The 19,124-nt window shown below is 53.4% G+C and overlaps 1 pseudogene; it reads right to left on the minus strand.

The window, feature by feature from the left end:
* Window positions 1-11,299: 11,299 nt before the first annotated feature.
* Window positions 11,300-11,988, minus strand: LOC144380527 (transmembrane protein 187-like; annotated as a pseudogene).
* Between the last annotated feature and the right edge of the window lie 7,136 nt (window positions 11,989-19,124).

The raw sequence follows: 19,124 nt of genomic DNA on the forward strand, positions 1-19,124 counted from the left end.
TTTTTAACTGTATAGCTCCATGGCATTGAAGTTCAGATCATTCGTATTGCCGTGTGACCATCCCCACCATCCATCCCCTGAATGTTTCCATCTTCCCAAACTGAAATCTGGCCCGATTAGGCATTTGCTCCCCAGCCCGCCCCCCAGTCCCTGGCACCCACCGTCCTACTTTCTGTCTCTCTGAGTTTGCCTGCTGCAGGCATCTCATAGGATGGAATCATACACTAGGTATCCTTTTATATCTTGGCTTCTTTCACTCAGGATGTTCTCAAGATTCATCAGTGTTGAAACATGTATCAGAATTTTATTCCTTTTTTGAGACTCAGTGCTGAGTGCGGAGCCCGACTCGGGGCTCGATCCCACGACCCTGAGATCATGATCTGAGCCGAAACCAAGAATTGGCCACTTCACTGACTGAGCCACCCAGGCGCCTCCAAAATAAAATCTTCTTTAAAAAAAAAAAAAGAATTTTATTCCCTTTTAAGGTTGAATAACATTCCATTGTATGTCTCTATCACATTTTGTTTATCCATCCATCAGTTAATGGGCACTTGGGTGGCTTCCACCTTTCAGCTGCCGTGAACACTGGTGTAGGAGTGTCTGTTCCAGCCCCTGCCTGCATGCAGTTCCTTTGAGTGGACACCCAGAAGTGAAATTGCTTCAAATACCTTTTTGACATCTACTGATGTCATGTTTTACTGCAATAGTGCCCTTTTTTCATTCTTCAAAGAGTCTTTCTGTAGACGATAAATCATATGGGCATAGTTCAATACAGTGAAGCTACAGATATTATTTCTACTCTCTGGGTGAAAGGAGGAAGTTCGGAGAGGTCAGGTGAGCTGCTCAAGGCCACACGGCGAAGTGGGCAGAATTCAGCCAGTTAAACTAAAAGTGCTATTTCTTCTGCCTGGAGTAGTCCCTCTACTCTCACCCACGACACAATGTCACATTTTCTGACTGTATATTTGTGTGTGTGCGTGCGTGCGTGTGTGTTTATTAAATCCCTCTCCTCTATTAGATCAGGAGCCCCATGGGAGTCCAAACCAGGCCAGTCTCATTCATGACCATCCTGCAAGGTGTATTCATTTCTTAACCTGCTTTTGGATTATATTAACTAATATTTTTATTTTCAAAACGTGGATCAATACTTATCAGTGATAATGATCTGCAGTTTTCTTTGTGGTGTGTGTGTAGGGGGGTGTTATCTTTGTCAACTCTGGAAACCAGTTTCATTCATTCGGTCAGCCTGAACTCTTGGAATGAACCCACAGAGAGTCTGTCTGTGTGCTGCTAATGTTCTCCTGCAAGGAGAAGGTTCTTCTGGTTTCATAAAACCCATTTGGAGGTTTTTCTTTATTTTATTTAATACACTAGTCAATTTCCCTGCTCTCCTAGCTGTCCCACGGTGGGAGTGTGCCTTAAAACTGAAATCGGGCCAGATTTCAGTTTGGGAAGATGGAAACATTCAGGGGACGGATGGTGGGGATGGTCACACGGCAGTACGAATGATCTGAAAGGCCTGACGCTGTTGCAGGGCTGGCTGGCTGATGTCTCTCCCCATTTTCTTCTCTGCTCAGCTGTTCTCTTTCTTCTGGGGTCAACTTTGGCAATGTCAATTTCCCTGCTCTCCTAGCTGTCCCACGGTGGGAGTGTGCCTTAAAACCCTGCTACCCACGGCCCACTGGGGTGCCGAGGGCCCCTCCCACCAAAGCCAGGAAGTCTGGAACAAAGCCAGGAGAGGCCCCGCCCAGAACCTGTGGCTCTCCCATGGCTCAGGGCCACAGACCCAGAAAGCACCTCACCTCCAGTTACTGCTGATGGAGCGTGAGGAGCCCTGCCCTGAGGGCCCCCAGTGCTTCTCCCTGCTGGGCTGTCCTCCCCGCAACCCCTCTTCTCCTTCTCTGCCGCCCTTGCCTCTGGCTCTCCCCACTAGGGCAGACATAGAGGAAGAGATGCTCAACCTCATTAGTCAAGGGGAAATGCAAGAGAAAAGCAGAAGACAGTCTCTCTCTCTCACACACACACACACACACACACTAGAATGATTACACTAAAAGGACTGGTCGTACCAAGTGTCGGTGAGGACAGGGGAAGTGTAAACTGGGACAGCCACTACGGATACTATGGATAACTACTGGGCAGTTTCTGCTTTTTTCTTTTCTTCTCTTTCTTTCCTTTTTTTAAGGAGCTAGAAGTTTATTGAGTATACCCCAAGGGAGCAGAGAGGAGAGGCTATCTGCTGTTGGGCAGTTTCTTATGAACTTGAACTTCACCTACCCTAGCAAGCGATTCCACTTCTAGGTTACACCAAAAAGGAATGACTGCATATGTCCACACAAAGACCTTGTCCGTAGCAGCTGGAAACAGCCCAAATGCTCACCAACAAAATGAACAGATCCACAAACCTGTCCAATATCCACACTGATGCAGGCTGGGTGGGTCTGAGGACCCAGAGGGGCTTCCAGAGGACCAGCCACGAGGGTCCTTGGCTTCATGCAGGAAAGAAATCAACTGCGAGCCAAGAGAAAGTGAGAGTAGAGTTTATCAAAGACCTACGAGAGTGTAGATAGAGACTCAGGAAGGAAAAGGGAATGAGTTTATCTGGGGTTTTTATTGAGGACGACGGTCTGGTGCGTGTCCCCTCAGTAACCCAGGAACAAACATGAGTATGTAGATGTCCTCCGTAAGTCACCTATGCCCTGGAGCCAGGGGTCTTGAGGAGCCAGTGGGCTTGGAAAATGTTCTGGACGACCCTGTCCGGTCACCCCTTAGGTGTTATCTGTTGACTGGAAGACTCCAAAAAATCATTAAATCCTTGACCTTCACAAGGAGGACATAGACTATCTGTTCTAGGAGGCATGTGTAAGGCGGGGGCGTAGCTCCTAGCAAGAACAGAAACAGGAAAAGGAGCGAAAAAAAGCCGTTCTTCATGGGGTCCCTTTAGTTTCCTTGTCTCAATACTATGGAATACCACTCAGTAACAGAAAGGAATGTACGTGCTATTATGGGTATGAATGTCACAGGTCATATGCTTCCATTTATGTGAACTTCCAGAACATGCAAAACCAATCTGTGGTGATAGAGGTCACAATCGTGTGTGTGAAGTTCGAGTCGTGTACTTAAAAGGCTCATAGAAAGAATTTATGTCAGCTTTTCATGCTATAAGATTCACTTGAAGTACCATCACCCACCAGTGTTATTATGTAGTTATTTTTATTAATGTAGTTGTATTTTAAAATTCTCACGATGATTTGTAAAACTTGTATGGTAATTGCGCGTGTGTGTGTTTATTGACTTCTGACCGAATCGCGCTGGGCTCCAAAAATGTGGTCTGACAGCACGTCTTCAGACTTACTTGCTTCTTGCTTTATGGCTTTCGATGCCACTCACAGACGTGGGGGGCCCGGGGGGCCGCCGGCCCATCAGAGCGCCGGGAGTCATGGGCTGGTTCACGTTTCCTGCAACTGCACAGAACTGTTCTTTTTTTTGACCTAAATACCTTCTAGGGAAGCCCATAGAAACCTCCCTCTCTGATGCTAGATTTGTCCAGTTCTCCTTGGAGTTCTGTCAATTTTTGCTTTATGTGTTTTGAAACTGTTTTAACATTATTCCAAAATGTTCTTGTTTTGTCCCAAAGCTCATTCTGTCCGATGGCTCTACCAGCCATCTCGGTTAGCAGGTGCCGAAGTGTATCTTTTTTCTCATTCTTTCACGTGTAATCTTGCGCAGTCATGTTTTAGGTGTGTCCCTAGTAAACAGCATATGCCTGGACATTGTGGTTTTGATACGCTATGACAATCTCTGACCGTGTCCCTGTCTGAAGTCCCCTCAGAGGTGGTATCTGTTGTTTGTGGTGGGTCTGGCTCAGTCCCTTGTGGGAGTCACAGGCTCAGCTCCCCAAACCTGTTGGGGTTGTACAATGTAAGCAACAATCATCTGGGGGAAAAAAGCCCATCCAAATGGCAGCGATGAAGAGTTTCACGTTGGAAAACATTTCTGAACCGCTTGCCGGGCAAGGGCAGGGTTCCCTCTAGTGAAGGCGGTGTTGCAGGCCTCCTGTGTCCACACCGGGCCCCCACCGCATCCTAGTGCACGTGCTATTGCAGTTCTGATGAGAGGCTTTTGAAAATTAAGAATGTGTTTTCAAAGCTTCACACCCACTAGAATGGCCATAAGGAAGCAATAGCAACAAAGGCCGGCCCGTCAGAGTGCCCGTTTATTGACTTCTGACCGAATTGCGCTGGGCTCCGAGAATGCGCTCTGACAGCAGGTCTTCAGACTTACTTACTTTATGGCTACAAAACATCACGGAGTCATGGGCTGTTCCCGCGCACAAGAAACGTATACAGAAATGTTCACGGTAGCATTCTTCGTAAGAGCCAAAAGGTGGAAACGCTGTGCCTGACGAGTGCCTAGGTCATTACTGATGGGCTACAAAATGAATGAACCTTGCAAACATGCTGAGTGAAAGGACCCAGACAAAAAGGCACATATTGAGCGATTCCATTTATACCAGATGTCTATAACAGGTCAATCCACAGAGGCAGAGCGGAGATGAGTGGGTGTCAGGGGCTGGGGGGAAGAGGGAAATGAGGAGTGACTGCTCACGGGTCCAGGGTTTCTTTTCGGATGATGACAATGGTCTGGAATGAGACAGTGGTGAGGGTTGCACAACCCTGTGAATATACTAAAAACCACCGAATTGTACCCTTTAAAAGGGTGAACGGTATGGGATGTGACTTCCCATCTCAATTTAAAACTGTATTTTCAAAATGATGTTTGGATCCCAAGTCAGCCTGTTGAGGCTTCAGTTACAAACAACAAAGTAGCAGCAACAGGTGGGGAGGGCAGTCTAAAGCCCCAGGGCGAACCCCACCTTGACTACTTCGTACCTGCAGGAACTTGAAGGTCATTCAACTTCTCTAAACTCACTTTCCAAGACAGTAAGCCCTTAATTAATAACTGTTAGCTCTTGCCAGTATGATTCATGTTTCCTCATCTCTAAGGCAAAGTATGAAGGGCACCTTACTATGGGCAGATGCTTGCTAGGCTGCTCACAACCACCACCACCACGCCCCCGCCCCCGGAGCAAGAGAGGCAAGTGAGGTACAGAGAACTTACAGAATACCCCCAAACTAGTCAATGGCAAAAATCAACACCGATTTTTTAAAATGTGGTTAGGGGGCGCCTGGGTGAATCCGTCGGTTGAGCATCCAACTTTTGATTTCTGCCCAGGTCATGATCTCAGGGTCCTGAGATCAAGCCCCACGTTGGGGCTCCATGCTGGGCGTGAAGCCTACTTGAGATTCCCTCTCTCCCTTTCCCTCTGTTCCTCCTCCCCCCACCCCACTGCTCTCTCTCTCTCTCTCTCTTAAAAAAATGTGGTTGGGGCGCCTGGGTGGCTCAGTCGTTAAGCGTCTGCCTTCAGCTCAGGTCGTGATCCTGGGGTCCTGGGATCGAGCCCCGCATCAGGCTCCCTGTTCAGCGGGAAGCCTGTTTCTCCCTCTTCTACTCCCCGTGCTTGTGTTCTCTCTCTTGCTATGTCTCTCTCTGTCAAATAAATAAAATAAAATCTTTAAAAAAAAATGTGGTTGAATACAGAGAACATCAAATTTACCGTCTTAACAGTTTGTAAACATACAGCTCTGTGGCATTAAGAACATTCCTATTTTGTGCAGCCAACCCCTCCGTCCTTCCGCAGAACCTTCCCATCGTCCCAAACTGAAACTCTGCCCCCATTAGACACGGACGCCCCCTCCGTCTCCCCCCAGCGCCCCCCCCCCCGGGTCCCACTTCCTGTGTCTCTGGATCTGACTGCTCTGGGCACCTCATAGAGGTCGGACTCCTACAGTGTCTGTCCTTTTGTGTCTGGCTTCCCTCACTCAGCGGAATGTCTTCCAGGTTCACCCGTGTTGTAGCAGGTGCCTGAATGTCCCTCCTTTTTGAAGACTGAAGAACATTCCGTTGTGTGGATAGACCACATTTAGCTTTTCCATTCATCCCTCGATGGGCCCTTGGGGTTGCTTCTACCTTTTATTTTTTTTAATTAATTAAGTTATTTGTCAGAGAGCGAGAGCGCACAAGCAGGGGGAGCAGCAGGGAGAGGGAGAAGCAGGCTCCCTGCTGAGCAGGGAGCCCGATGCGGGGCTCGATCCCCAGGACCCTGGGATCACGACCTGAGCCAAAGGCAGACGCTTAACGACTGAGCCACCCAGGCGCCCCTGTTTCTACCTTTTGGCTATTGGGAACCATGCTGCTACGAACATGGGTGTGCAAATCTCTCTTCAACCCCCTGCTTTCACTTCTTTTGGGGATACACCCAGAAGTGGCACTGCTGGCTCACATAATTTGCTCAGGCAACCTCTATTTTAAGCCAGGAGAGGCAACCAAGAAGGGAATGACATTCTTGTTCACCCCCATTAGATCAGCAGACAGTAAATCCTCTGACAGCACCAAGTGCTGGTGAGGACAGGGAGCAATGGGAACTCTGGTGGGCAGTCATTTCAGCAACCTCTTTGGCGACAGATTTGGCAACTTCTAGTCAAGTGCAGCCGTGCACGGCAGACACTCTCGTGAAAGGCTCACACATAAGAAGAGAGGCGTGGATGCGGCACCCAAGAAGGGATTACGTCAACGGACACCCCAGGAGACCCGGGGAAAAACTCGCACTGATCCAGTCCTGCAGGCTGTGGGAGAAGGGTCTGGACACTGTGTTGCATTTATAGAAAGTTACAAGGCACGAAACACAGTTGCAAATATGGCTAGTGCATATACCCACACACAGGAAAGGAATTAAGAGCACATGGGGGGATAGGGGATACCTGAGCCTGGGTGGGGGTAACCTCTGGGGCAGGAAGGCAGGGATGGGGCTCATGTCAGGTTTCATGTCTTTCAAAGGAAGAGACCTGAGCCGGCTGAGAGGGTAGCAGCCCACACACCCTGGCAGAGGCCCCAGTGGAAGTCAGGCGGGGCCGAGAAAGAAGAGACAGAAGTAAAACCAGAAGTCAGCGATTCTGAAGAGAAACAGAGGGCAAAGATCAAAGCGAAGGGCAGGAAATGGAAGAAAAGACTAGAAAAACATGACCATGGTTGGAAGGACCTGCTAGGCTACCCTGGCCCAGGCTGCAAACAGCAAGCAGCATGGTCAGCTGAAAGGCAGCAGGGGCTCAAGGGGCACCTAGGAGGAAGACTGCTTGTCTTAGAAACGGGCCCGGGGATTGCTAAAAGGACCCGGGACCCAAGCCTCCATTTGGAAAGGGAAGAGGTGCTCTCCAATCACATTGGAGGACATAAACCACCTGGTTTATGCTCATGCAAAGATTTCAACTCATGGAGATTTCCAGATGTCAGAGGGAAGTGCTTTACCTGTTGGAAATGCCTCTGTCCTCCCAGGCTACAATGAAGCTTTTTTTTTTTTTTTAAGATTTTATTTATTTATTTGGCAGAGAGAGAGCACACAAGCGGGGGAACAGCAGAGGGAGAGGGAGAAGCAGGCTTCCCGCTGAGCGGGGAGCCTGATGCGGGGCTCAATCCCAGGACCCTGGGATCATGACCTGAGCTGAAGGCAGACGCTTAATGACTGAGCCCCCCCAGGCGCCCCTACAGTGCAACTTCTTACACACAGTTTTGGCATTTTCTCTCCTCAATTCAACGTGATCACAGAGAGCACCAGCTAATTACAGTTTGGTAAACTGTCATGTTGACAATATCAGCTGAATGGTTTTATTTCTAAATGTAAATTTTAACTATTTTTATAATTACTGTTTTAAATAATTTTTAAAAGATTTTATTTATTTGAGAGAGTGAGAGAGAGCATGAGAGGGGAGAGGGTCAGATGGAGAAGCAGACTCCCTGCTGAGCAGGGAGCCCGATGTGGGACTCCATCCCGGGACTCTGGGATCATGACCTGAGCCAAAGGCAGACACGTAACCAACTGAGCCACCCAGGCTCCCTGTTTTCAATAACTTTTTAAAGGAATCCCTACACCCAACGTGGGGCTCGAACTGACGACCCTGATTGAGATCAAGAGTCGCCCGCTCCACCAATGGAGCCAGACAGGCGCCCCTATTTTTAATAATTTTATAATGAAAATTTTATAGTGAAAAGATCTGAAGCAGCTGGAGGGATGTTAAGGTTTGACAAAGCTATCTGATGAATAGACAAGCATAATCTAGGGACCTGAAAAAATGTCTTAAGAGCAGAAACCCAAAAGCTATGTAGAAAAAGAGAAACATAGAGACATACAGGACCATGTAAATCTTCAACCATGTTACTTTAAAATATCCACAAAGTCAAAACACAAATGATAGATTAAAAAAAATACTTATCATCTGTATGCCAGATGAATGGTTAATCTTTATAATATAAAACAGAGTTCCTACAAATTAAGAAGGAAAAAGACAGGTCAAGAATGAGGAAGAACATGGGGCGCCTGGGTGGCTCAGTCGTTAAGCGTCTGCCTTCGGCTCAGGTCATGGTCCCAGGGTCCTGGGATCGAGCCCCACATCGGGCTCCCTGCTCTGTGGGAAGCCCGCTTCTCCCTCTCCCAGTCCCCCTGCTCATGTGTGTGCGCTCTCTCTCTCTCTCAAATAAATAAAATTAAAAAAAAAGAAGAATGAGGAAGAACAAATGCATGAGCACCACACACGGTGTCCGTTCGCACAAAGTGGAAAAGCGTGTAACCCCTTTCTGGTGCGTGGAGCGCACACGCAGCTCCCAGCAGCACTGCGCGCAGCCGGTGAAAGCTGGGAAGGAATCAGCGCCCGGATGAGGACGGGGTGAAGGAGCCCGGATCAGCCCCCCGCCAAGGACAGAAGATGCAAGTGCACAGAGTTGCGTGTCCCGTGACAGGGCCACCAGAATCCTGACAGGCCTCTCAGGTGGCTCGTTGTCCGCCCCCACCCCCCCCACCACCCCAGCCCAATGAGCCAGTGTCACCTCAACAATCAGCAAAACCAACCCAACTGCTTTCACTGGGGGCCCATCCCCAGGCTGTGGTTATGGGAAAGCAAGGAAGAGAGGCTGAGACATCAGGGAGAGGTAGAGCCACGCAGTGGGCAGGACTTTGGGCAGGGGAGTGGGATGCCGGGTTTCTGCTGCAACTGTCAGCCAAGTGGGACTTCTGGAGTTTTCGATTCTGTGAAATGAGGGGGTTGGGGCAGATGGTTTCGGAGAGCCCTCCCAGCTTTGGGACCTCTAGACCGTTTAGGCCAAAAGCAGGGAGAGGGCCCCTCTGGTAACCACTGGCCTCTCAGCCTTGCAGCGGTAAGATGGAGAAACAGAGCAGACACAAGGGGTGAGGGATGGGGGTGGGGACAGCCTTCTTCCTCTCCTGGCTCAAACATTGCCGGGCTGAGGCACTCTGCGATGCCGGCCCCAGAACCTGGGGCTCACCACGGCTGGAGGGGATGCAGGAAGCCGCATGGGGGCAGGGAGAAGAGAACGTTCCGGGCCTCTGGCTTTAGAGGAGTTAGATGATTTAGCAAATAGACAGGACACCCAGTTAAATCTGAATTTAAGATAAACAGTGCAACAATTTCTTAGAATAAGCACTTCTCATGTGATATTTGGGACACGCTGGGCCTAAAACATCATTTGTAGTGCTACATTTTATCTGACAACCTTGGATGGGAGACAGGCAGGACAGAGGGGGCTGGGCTTCTGGAGGTCTCTGCTCTGCCCCGTGTCTCCCCGGGTCCCGGCGTGGTAAAGGGCCCCCTGCGGTCCCCCACCCCCACAGTGGTGTGCCTAGTTCTCCATGAAACTGTCCTGAGTCACCCGAATGTGAGCATGCCACCTGTTTCCTGTGCAGACCCAGTCTGACACAGGAGTGGCATAAAAACCAGAAGGTTCTCAGGCTTATTTATTAAGTATTGCTAAAAATGAAATGAAATCAAATGAGAAGTTATTGCTCAAAGGTTGGAATGAACAAGGCCGTGCAGACCCCAGCCATTCTCCATGAGGCAAACAGCTACTAAGAGAAAAACAGCAAGAGTGGGGGGAGGAACCACTCAGATACTAGGTGAAGAACCCACCCCATATAAGACCCTGGTCCCCTCTGCCCCCACCCTCCCATCCTCATCCCTACCTGAGCCACCCAAGGAAGCACATCTTCCCCTCCCTCCCGCTGACCTCTCTGAGGTAAGGGTGGCCTCCCTAGAGACACCCATAGCCTTTTTCCTCTTCTAAGGCATATAGAGCCTTCAAGACACTGTCATGGAACAAAGCTGTTTCCCCAAGCAAACGCCACCCTGCTCTTCACCCACTGGCATGCCCTGCCTCCGGGCCCCCAACGCTGAGCCAGGCCACACCATTTGCCCGGGCCTTGTGGGAGGGTTAGAGGTTGGCTGCCCACTGCCCGAGCAGAGGCAAGGCTCACCGGCCCTCAGCTGCGGGCTTCTTCAGGTGATGGCTTGGTTCATGGTTCAGACCCACCACCCACTTGAGAGGTGCCCAGGTGGGACAGAACATCCAGCACAGGTACCCAGTCTCAAAAGCATCTCAACAGTCATAGCAATGGTCCACATGCCAAACTGCAGGCTCCAGGGAGAGGGGCCTTGGGGGACACTGAGCAGGCACACGTGGGCAGCCCACCTGAGATGTCATTCGGCAGAGACAGCGCCCTCTTTAACTCTGCCTTCACCTTTGTCTTTCAAGAACAGATGCCCTTCTGGGGCGCCTGGGTGGCTCAGTCGGTTAAATGCGGGGCGTGTTCCATGACAGTGTCTTGAAGTAAGTAAGTCTCTTTGAAAGTAAGTTGCAGACAGCATAACATTTCACCTCTAAATCTTGAAGCCCATAACTTCGAGGGAAGGGACAGTCTTCCATGTAATCCTCGTATCGTATCACACCCGGGAACTTTAACACCGATGACAGCTGCAGGGGGGTGGGGGTGGTCAGGGGCTGCAAGCAGCTTCTTTCCACATTTTGGTTTTCTTTATTTAAGTTTTGTTTTCTTTATTTAAGTAATCTCTACACTCCACATGGGACTCGAACTCACAACCCAGAGATCAAGAGTCGCATGCTCTTCTGACTGAGCCAGCCGGGCGCCCCGTTTCTTCTTCTTTTTTTAAGTTTTTTCTTTCCACACTTTAATGTACCTTCCCCTCAGGAGGAGGGCTTTGGCAAGTGTTTAAATTTGTCAGAAACAGGGGCGTCTGGGTGGCTCAGTTGGTTAAGCGACTGCCTTCGGCTCAGGTCATGATCCTGGAGTCCCGGGATCGAGTCCCACATCGGGCTCCCCGCTCAGCAGGGAGTCTGCTTCTCCCTCTGACCCTCCCCCCTCTCATGCTCTCTCTCTCTATCTCATTCTCTCTCTTAAATAAATAAATAAAATCTTTAAAAAAAAAAAATTTGTCAGAAACAAGAATGAAAAGTGGAACTGGAGCACATCACAGGCTTTGGACCAGAAGGGGCCCGTGAGCCACTGGAAGAGATGCCACCGCGCGAGCTGATGGTCACACAGCTCGAGGACCATAAAGCCCAAGCAGGAGAGCGTGCCCAGAGCCAAGGAGACTCCCGAGGAGGCAGTGCCGTAGTGCCTGTGGGCGCAGGGCCTGGCCCACGGCAGCTGCGATGTGGGCGCCCAGCGCAACCTCAAACCCACAGGGGTGCAGCAGGGAGAGGCCGTAACTGCCCAGGGAGAGACACTTGATGGCAAGGAACAACCTCCCAACCCGTCTAGGGAGAGGCGCCAGGCCACCAGCCATGCAAAGATGGGCAAGGTGAGCCACCGAACCAGGCCATAGACCAGGGCCATGACAGCAAAGACATCCTTCAGGTAACGAGCCCTCTGCGCCTCCATGGGGCGCCCTGGGGCCCTGGCATTTCTCTGTAGCCAGTACACCCCCAGGAGGACGTAGGCCAAGTTAATGAGTTGAAGGGCATGGCCAGGAAGGCGGGGAGGCTGGCTACGCGGGCTTCGGCATGGTGTTCATAGCCCACTTGGACGAAGATGCCATCGAACACCCCCGTGTAGACGGTGGCCATGCAGAAGCAGCTGGCCACAGCCCCATGGAAGAGGGCCTGCCTGGACTCGGGCTTCACATGGAGCCCTGGGTAGGACTCGGGGCGGCCTCCACTGTCAGTTCAGAATTCAGGTAAACTGCTTTTGTAAAACGCGCCTCGGCCTCCCGGCTGAGCCAGCTTCTTCAGCAGGAAGAAGTCCCCATGATTCCCGATGCAGATGGCACGACCTTGCCCCAGAGTGGTGGACGCAGGCCAGAGAGAGGTAGCGGTCCTGCCGACTGGCTGGCAGGAGTGGAAGAGCGTTCTGCCTTTTTCCTCTGTGGTTATGAAAAGAGTGTGGTTAGAAAGAAAACCATCCAAAAGAGAGCCTCCATCTTCCCAACTCTCTGCCTTAGGATCCACCAACAGTTTTCATCAGAAGAAAACAGAAATAAAAGTAAAGCAATACCCACAGTGTGTTCACCTTCTTACTCGTGGCTTCTGGAAGCCTCTAGAATGTTCTCTCCCCTAGGGGTTTCGTGCCCTTCTCTCCTGACCCCCACGCGGTTCTTCTTTCATCTGTGTGCTAGAAAAATCCTGCTCGTTGCCCTAGGTCCCTTAGCACCACTGCATTTAGAGACTTAGACCTTTCTAAGGTCTCTTGTTACAATTCGGAATGGGCTTTCCCACCTCAGCGGTATCATAAATGTTGACATTTCCAGTCAGCCCCAAGCCCTTTTACCCAAATATCCAGAGAACCAATATCTAGAGACTGTTAGCTGTGGTGAGTTCTGGAATCCAAGGCAAGGGATGGGACAGTGCTAGAGGAGGAGGGGAGGGGGGAGGAAAAGAGGAAGGGGAGGAGGAGGGAAGGGGGCAGGAGAAGGAGGGGAAGGTGGGGGAGAGGACGAGGGGAGGAGGACAAGCCTCCCCGCTGTGCTTCTCAGGTGCAAGGCCAGGCGGCATGGCAGTCGGCCCCCAGGCCCGCTCCCTCGGCTAGTCCTCTGCCCTCCCCTGAAGTGCCACACTGTCCCAAGTTGCCTTCTTTCCATTTCCTGCAGTCACAGAAGCAGACCATGGGAAAACCATGTGCACTTATCACTGACTGTCAACTGCTTTGGGGCCAGCTGTGGTGTGAGTTGGCCTAGTAGCCGAGAAAGGTATTTCCATCGTAGAGAGAAAAGGTTCAGTGCTCTGAAAATGAAAATGACTCAAACGCCAAGAGGGCGGCAGGTGGGGTTGAGAGGGACTGTCTGGTTCAAACTCCGGCTCCCCCCACCTTCTAGTTGTGTGACCTCAGCCCTTACGGGTCTGGGCCTCAGTTTGCATACCCGTCCCATGAGATGCTGCCAGGGCCGCCCAGCGGAGGAGTCATCGCGAGGATTAAGTCAGCTCTTATACATAAGGACCACTGCACAGTGTTTACTTCTGAGGCATTGCAATGCCCATACCCCCTCCGGCAATTTAGGCCTGGAAAGGGCAGGGTGGGGTGTGACTCTCTGCTCTCCTTCTTGCTCAGTGAGTCCCTGCTCAATTCCAATTCAATTCAATTCAAGCACCAAGCCAGCACCTCTACTCTTCTTTCTCATGCTTCCACTGGCACATTACCATTTCACTTCTCACCTGGGCCCTGGGCATCCACCTATACTCTCTGGGGAGGGAGCTGCTGAGCCTCCCACTGAGCTTTCTTGTTCCCACTCTGCCTTGGGGGCCCATCGTTAAGGAGGACCACAAGGCCCAGCATTTCCACCAGTGCACTAAAGCCCTCACCCCGACTCTGCATCTCCTCATTGACTATAAGCCTCCTTCTCAGCTCGTGGCTGTGTCACATGCCTCCCCCAAGCCCTTCTCTAACGAGCTTCCAGGTCCAGGTCGGCGGGGGTGGGGGGAACTGCCCCCCCGCCCTGGGGTTCCTATTTCCAGGCTGGCCGCTGCTAACGTGGTCTGCACACAACAGCCCCCAGCATCTTCCTCAAGTACCGCTGGGCTGGATGGTGCCAGTCCCCAGTTAACACTGGGCTGGCTCTCCACGCCATGCATGATCACATCCCAATCTCCAGGCCACCAAAGTGCCATCCCCATGGAGCCCTGAAAGCTCCCTAGGCCCAGTCTGTCCTTCAGCTAGTATGAGATCCTGCTGTCCTCATTCCCTCCTGCCTCAGGTCTGCTAACACTTTCAACTTGGCCTCCCCATTCAGCTCCTGACTCCAGCTGGGACACCTCACCTGCACCTCTCTGGGGCCTGGCTCTGTGGCATGAATTGCCAGGCCTTTGGGACCTCCTGTCTGCCCGCAAGCATGGATGAGAGCCAGGGACAGGAGTCAAATACTGTCAACTTGATAGAGAAGGAGGTCCGGGAAGGGCGTGGAAAATGACTCCTCTCTCTGGCTGCTGGGCAGAGTCCATCTGAGCCCTTGTGCAAGCTGAAAGTGACATGTCATCAAACCACCTTCCTGAATCCACCAAGAAGACCAGGCTCGGTACTTTATGGCCAAGCTCCTCTGCACACCTGAACTGTCATGACCCTTGCTACACGACACAGATTCCCCCAGCACCTGGCACACGAAGGCCAGAGGCTCAACAGCATTGGCCTGCAGTTCTGGGGTCTTTTGGGGGAAGTCCTGCAAAGCATGACAATATCCTGGCTAAGGTGTTCACACATGTTCCTTAGACTCTCCTGCTTCCTGGGGCTATATGCATTTAAGCAAGAGGCAGTCAGCACAGTGGTGGCTTCTTTCCTGTAGCATTTATGACAACTGCTTGTTGTGTCCCTGACCATCCTGACCACCCTTGCTGCCTTTCTGCACATGAGGGGATGCCAGCCTCAGGGCTGTAACATGGGACACCCCCAGCAGGTGAGGCCAATCTGGGGCACCTGGCTACCCGAGAAGCCTGGAGCAACGCCAGTGATTCCTGAACTCTAGGGAGAGAATTGCTGAATTCAGGCAGGGCCCTTGGAAACCAGCAGCTCATCTTCCTTATTTTACAGGGGAGGGACTTGGGACCATAGACATGAGGTGAATGCCCAAGGTCATTTAGGGCAGTTGGTGGCACAGTCATTTACAGGGTAAATGTCCTTTGGCTGTCACAGGTCTCTTTGGCCTTTCTCAAAGAAACGCTTCCAAATGCATAAAAACAGAGAGTTACAACATAAATTTAATATGTTTAAAGACGGTATGGAAATAGTTTCGGAAATGTGTGATTCGGTAATATATGTGCTACTTTACTAGTAAATGAAATTACAGAATCTACGGGCAGATTGCAGCTACAATAATTTCCAAGTCGTTATTCTGCCTGCTGGTAAGTCTTGTATTTGAGTTAATTTCAGGATAACTACAACAAAAGCTAAGTGATCTGAAATGATGTGTAACTTCCACTGGTGACAAAGTCACCAGGCTAACACTCTGTGCTCTGTAGCCTACATTCGTAGTTGCAGGAAAGGCCAAATTTCGACTATCAGTTGGTGAAAATACAGATAAAACAAAGCTGAGAGAAAGTGGGAAAACCATCTGTTGGGGCTCCAAGCTCCCAGACACCTGCGCAGGACCCCTGCGCTACAGCCTGAGTCTGACAGTGCAGATGACGGTGCAGTGCCCGGGCGGCCTCCTGCGAGGTTTGGCACATGGAGTTGATGCCAGCACCCACCTCTCAAGGCTGCGGCGAGATCTTACAGTATTGGCGCGAAAAGGCCAGTGATCACCATCCGGGTACTTCCCTCTCTATATTTGCTGGGGGAAATTCAAATCTCGGAGAAGGGCGGACCCGAAAAGCGGCCCTGCGCCTGCGCGTAGGGGCGGGGCGCGGGTCTCTGGGAAGCAGGCGGGGCGGGGTGACGCGAGGTGACGCGGGGCGACGCGGAGCTCTCCCGCGCCCTCCCGCTCGGCTCGGGTACCGCCGGCCTGGCTGCCCGCCCTGCGGCCGGCGGGGCGAGGGACGGGAAGCGGTCCCGGGCGCACGGCCCGGCTCCTTTAGTTGGAGCGCCGGCGGTGGCGCCGGCTCCCGAGGGCGGGGCCGGCGAGCCTGGGAGCCGGCACGTCACCGCCCACTCGCCCCGCCCCCGACTCCCCCCCCCCCCCCCCGCCTCGGCGCGTCTCGGGCCGCTTCTCCCGCGGTCGCTGGGTGTGGGGAGTGGGAATATGTCCGCTCTCGAGGCGCAATTCTGATGTCTCCCTTCAGCCTCCCTCAGCAGTCTATGCCTTGTCCCCACTGCTAGTTAAATGCGACTCCTCGGGCGTGTGTTCCTTCAGCGACCTGGGGGACTGTTCCCAAGGGGGCGGGGACGAGCTCGTTTGAGGTATTCTCATCCGGGCATTTACCAGATGCCTCAACCGCCATCTTTGTTTTGTGCTGAAAGTCGCTATTGACGCCCGTGGACGGCCGGGCGAGGGGAAGTGGCAAGATGGCGGCTCCCAGGGCGGAGGCGTGAGGGCGCAATGGGGGGGTTGGGCCGCGGGGCTGGGCGCGCCTGCGCCTGACCCGAGAGCGGCCTGAGCCCAAGCTTAGCGCGCGGCGGACCTGGGCCCTCGCCGCGAGGCAGCGCGGGGGTCCTTTAAGAGGCCTCGGCTCACGGAGCAGCCGTGCGAGGGCGGGGGTGGTGGTGGGGGGAAGAGACAGTGACGTCGCCCGACTCCGCCCCCTCGCCCGACCGCCGCTGCCGCCATGTTTAGTTGTTACTTCTTCACACAAGATGGCGGCTCCCAGGGAGGAGGCATGAGCGCCCTGCCGTTACCGCTCCTCCTGCCGTACAGTTGCCACTTCGGGGCCTAACTCTGGCTCTTTGGAGCGGCTCCTGTGGGAAGGAGTCATAAGGAGGGAAGCGAGGATCGGACGCTGCCTTGCGTTTGGTTTGCAGTGGAAGAACTGACCCAGGAGGAAGAGAATAGGGGGGAAGGGGGAGTTAGTCTCAAGATGGCGGCTCCCAGGGCGGCAGGCGCAGCCTGAGCAGCAGAGGCGGACTTGGGGGAGAGGTTCGAGACCTCACGAGCTGTACGGCGCAAGTCTCCGAGCAGCCCCCGAGCATTCGAGTTCGTTCCATTGGCCTCCGGCGCGCCTCTGTTCCTTACGAGTGTCGAGGCTGTTTCGGGAGCGGCGGCTGCACTAAGCGCTGGGCGGGGAAGCGGGACGGTCTCAAGATGGCGGCTCCCACAATTGTGGTGTGAGCGCCGGCGGGGCTGGGACAACCGCGGTGCTTGTGGCTCCTTTCCACCCGCCCCGGAAGCCGGCCAGTGCAGGGGACTTGGGGGGTGTGGGAACCGGGCCGGGGCTCCGCCATTTCCGGCGGGGGAGGGCTACGACTGAGGAAGGGAGGAGAGAGAGGCGGCTCAAGATGGCGGCTCCCAGGGCCTCCCGCCCGAGCTTGTAAGCGGGAGCGTCCGAGCGAATAGTCAGGGCGGCGGGACTTGGCGGCCTCCAGCTTCTCGGGGCTAGGCGCTCGAAAGTTTCGGGAGGCTCTTGAAGAGACGGGGTGAGCTAGAAGAAGGGGAAGAGCCGAAGGGAAGGAGGGTAGTTAAGATGGCGGCCTCCATGGAGCCGTCCACCGCTGTGTGAGGAACCGCTTCTCCGTGAGAGCTACCTTAGACGAAAGGGGGTGTGTGTGAGAGGAATTGGGGGGCTCCCTTCCCGCTGGGTGACTTTTTCCCACTACGGCCTTTCTCGGAACTATGGCTTCGGCCGTGTCGCCCGCCAACTCGCCAGCGGTTCTTCTGCAGCCCCGCTGGAAGCGAGTGGTGGGCTGGTCGGGTCCAGTGCCCCGGCCCCGCCACGGCCACCGAGCCGTGGCCATCAAGGAACTCATCGTGGTGTTTGGCGGCGGGAACGAGGGGATAGTGGACGAACTGCACGTGTACAACACGGGTGAGTGCAAAGCCCGCTGGGTCCTGGGATCTTTCCCTCCCTCCCTCCATCTCCTCCCTCTCGCTCTTCTTCCCTCCCTCCCTCTCCTCCTCCTTCCCCCCCTCTCCCTCCTCCCCCCCTCCCCCTCCCTCCCCTCCTTTCTCTTCCCCTCCCCTCCTGCCTTCTCTCCCTCCCTTTCCTCCCTCTCCCTCCGCACTGATCAGCTCTCTCTGTTCCGCGACCCTTTGCTCAGCCCGGCTTCTCTGCTTTTTCCTTCTCTCTCCCCGTTCTTCCACTGGCCCCTCCCCCTCGGCTCTTGTATTTGAGGAGTGCTTTTCATTATCCGAGAGAAATTCTCCAGTCCGGTTGGTGAGGGGGCGGGGGCGTCGCCGGCGTAGACTTGAGACACACACCGTTACCCCGGCGGGCGGGCGGGCTGGCGGATGCGTCCCTTTGGCGCAGGCAGAGTCCCACCCCCTTCCTCCCTCCTCCTGCGCCTGCTCAGCTCTTCTTCATCTTTGATGCTTATTCGGGAGAAATGACAGGCTTCTAGATTACGGATTAGGGGCAGAGTTGAGCACCCTAATCCCGACGTGGGGGGGGGGGGTTGTGCGCCCTGCTGGGTAACCGTCTCGGAGGTTGTGCAGGAGCCTTGGGCACTCACAGATAGGGCGGCATTGCTGTCTCCCCCTTTCGCCGTTTACTTCTGTAGTGTTTTTCTCTTCGGGTTGCTTCTTTTCTTGATCTAGGGCCCTCCAGTGTAGGAGGTGAAATCCAGTGATCCGTAGTGGGCTAGGTGGGTCCTTACCTTTTCTCCTTCTGTGAGGTTGACGTTACCTTGCCCATTTTCATACCTCCCCCAAACCCAGGGTGTCGTTGATTGGGAGGACTATGATTCCTCCGGACACAGAAAGCTGCTGTGCGTGCCCCTTGCCTAGCGTCCTTGCTAGCTCTGGGACTGGGCCGCATCCTCCTGCGGCCTCTTGCCCGTAGTGGCCTCTTTGGCCTGCTTTGCACACCGTGTTGCTGCCTGTTGAAGGGACCATGGCACACAGCACCTCGCCTTGCTCGGAAGGAGGGGCTAGGCATTCTCCCTGAGGCCAGTGGGCCCGCGTGCACTCTTCTGGGGGAAAAGCACAGGCTGGCTGCGAGCACACACGCACACCCACCCACACACCTGTCAGTGGTCTTTTAGGAAGTCCCCCTCTGCAGCAGGGGGATGCGTTCAGCTTGGTGGTGGCCAGGAGCTGTTTTCCAGCTCTTCCCCCGGCATCGCATCTAGCAGAGTCCATTTGCTCCAGGTCCATTCTTTCCCAGGGCTCTGGCAATACCAGGTCCTTGAATCT

Source organism: Halichoerus grypus, chromosome X (genome assembly GCF_964656455.1).
Source record: "Halichoerus grypus chromosome X, mHalGry1.hap1.1, whole genome shotgun sequence".
Classification (NCBI taxonomy): Eukaryota; Metazoa; Chordata; class Mammalia; order Carnivora; family Phocidae; genus Halichoerus; species Halichoerus grypus.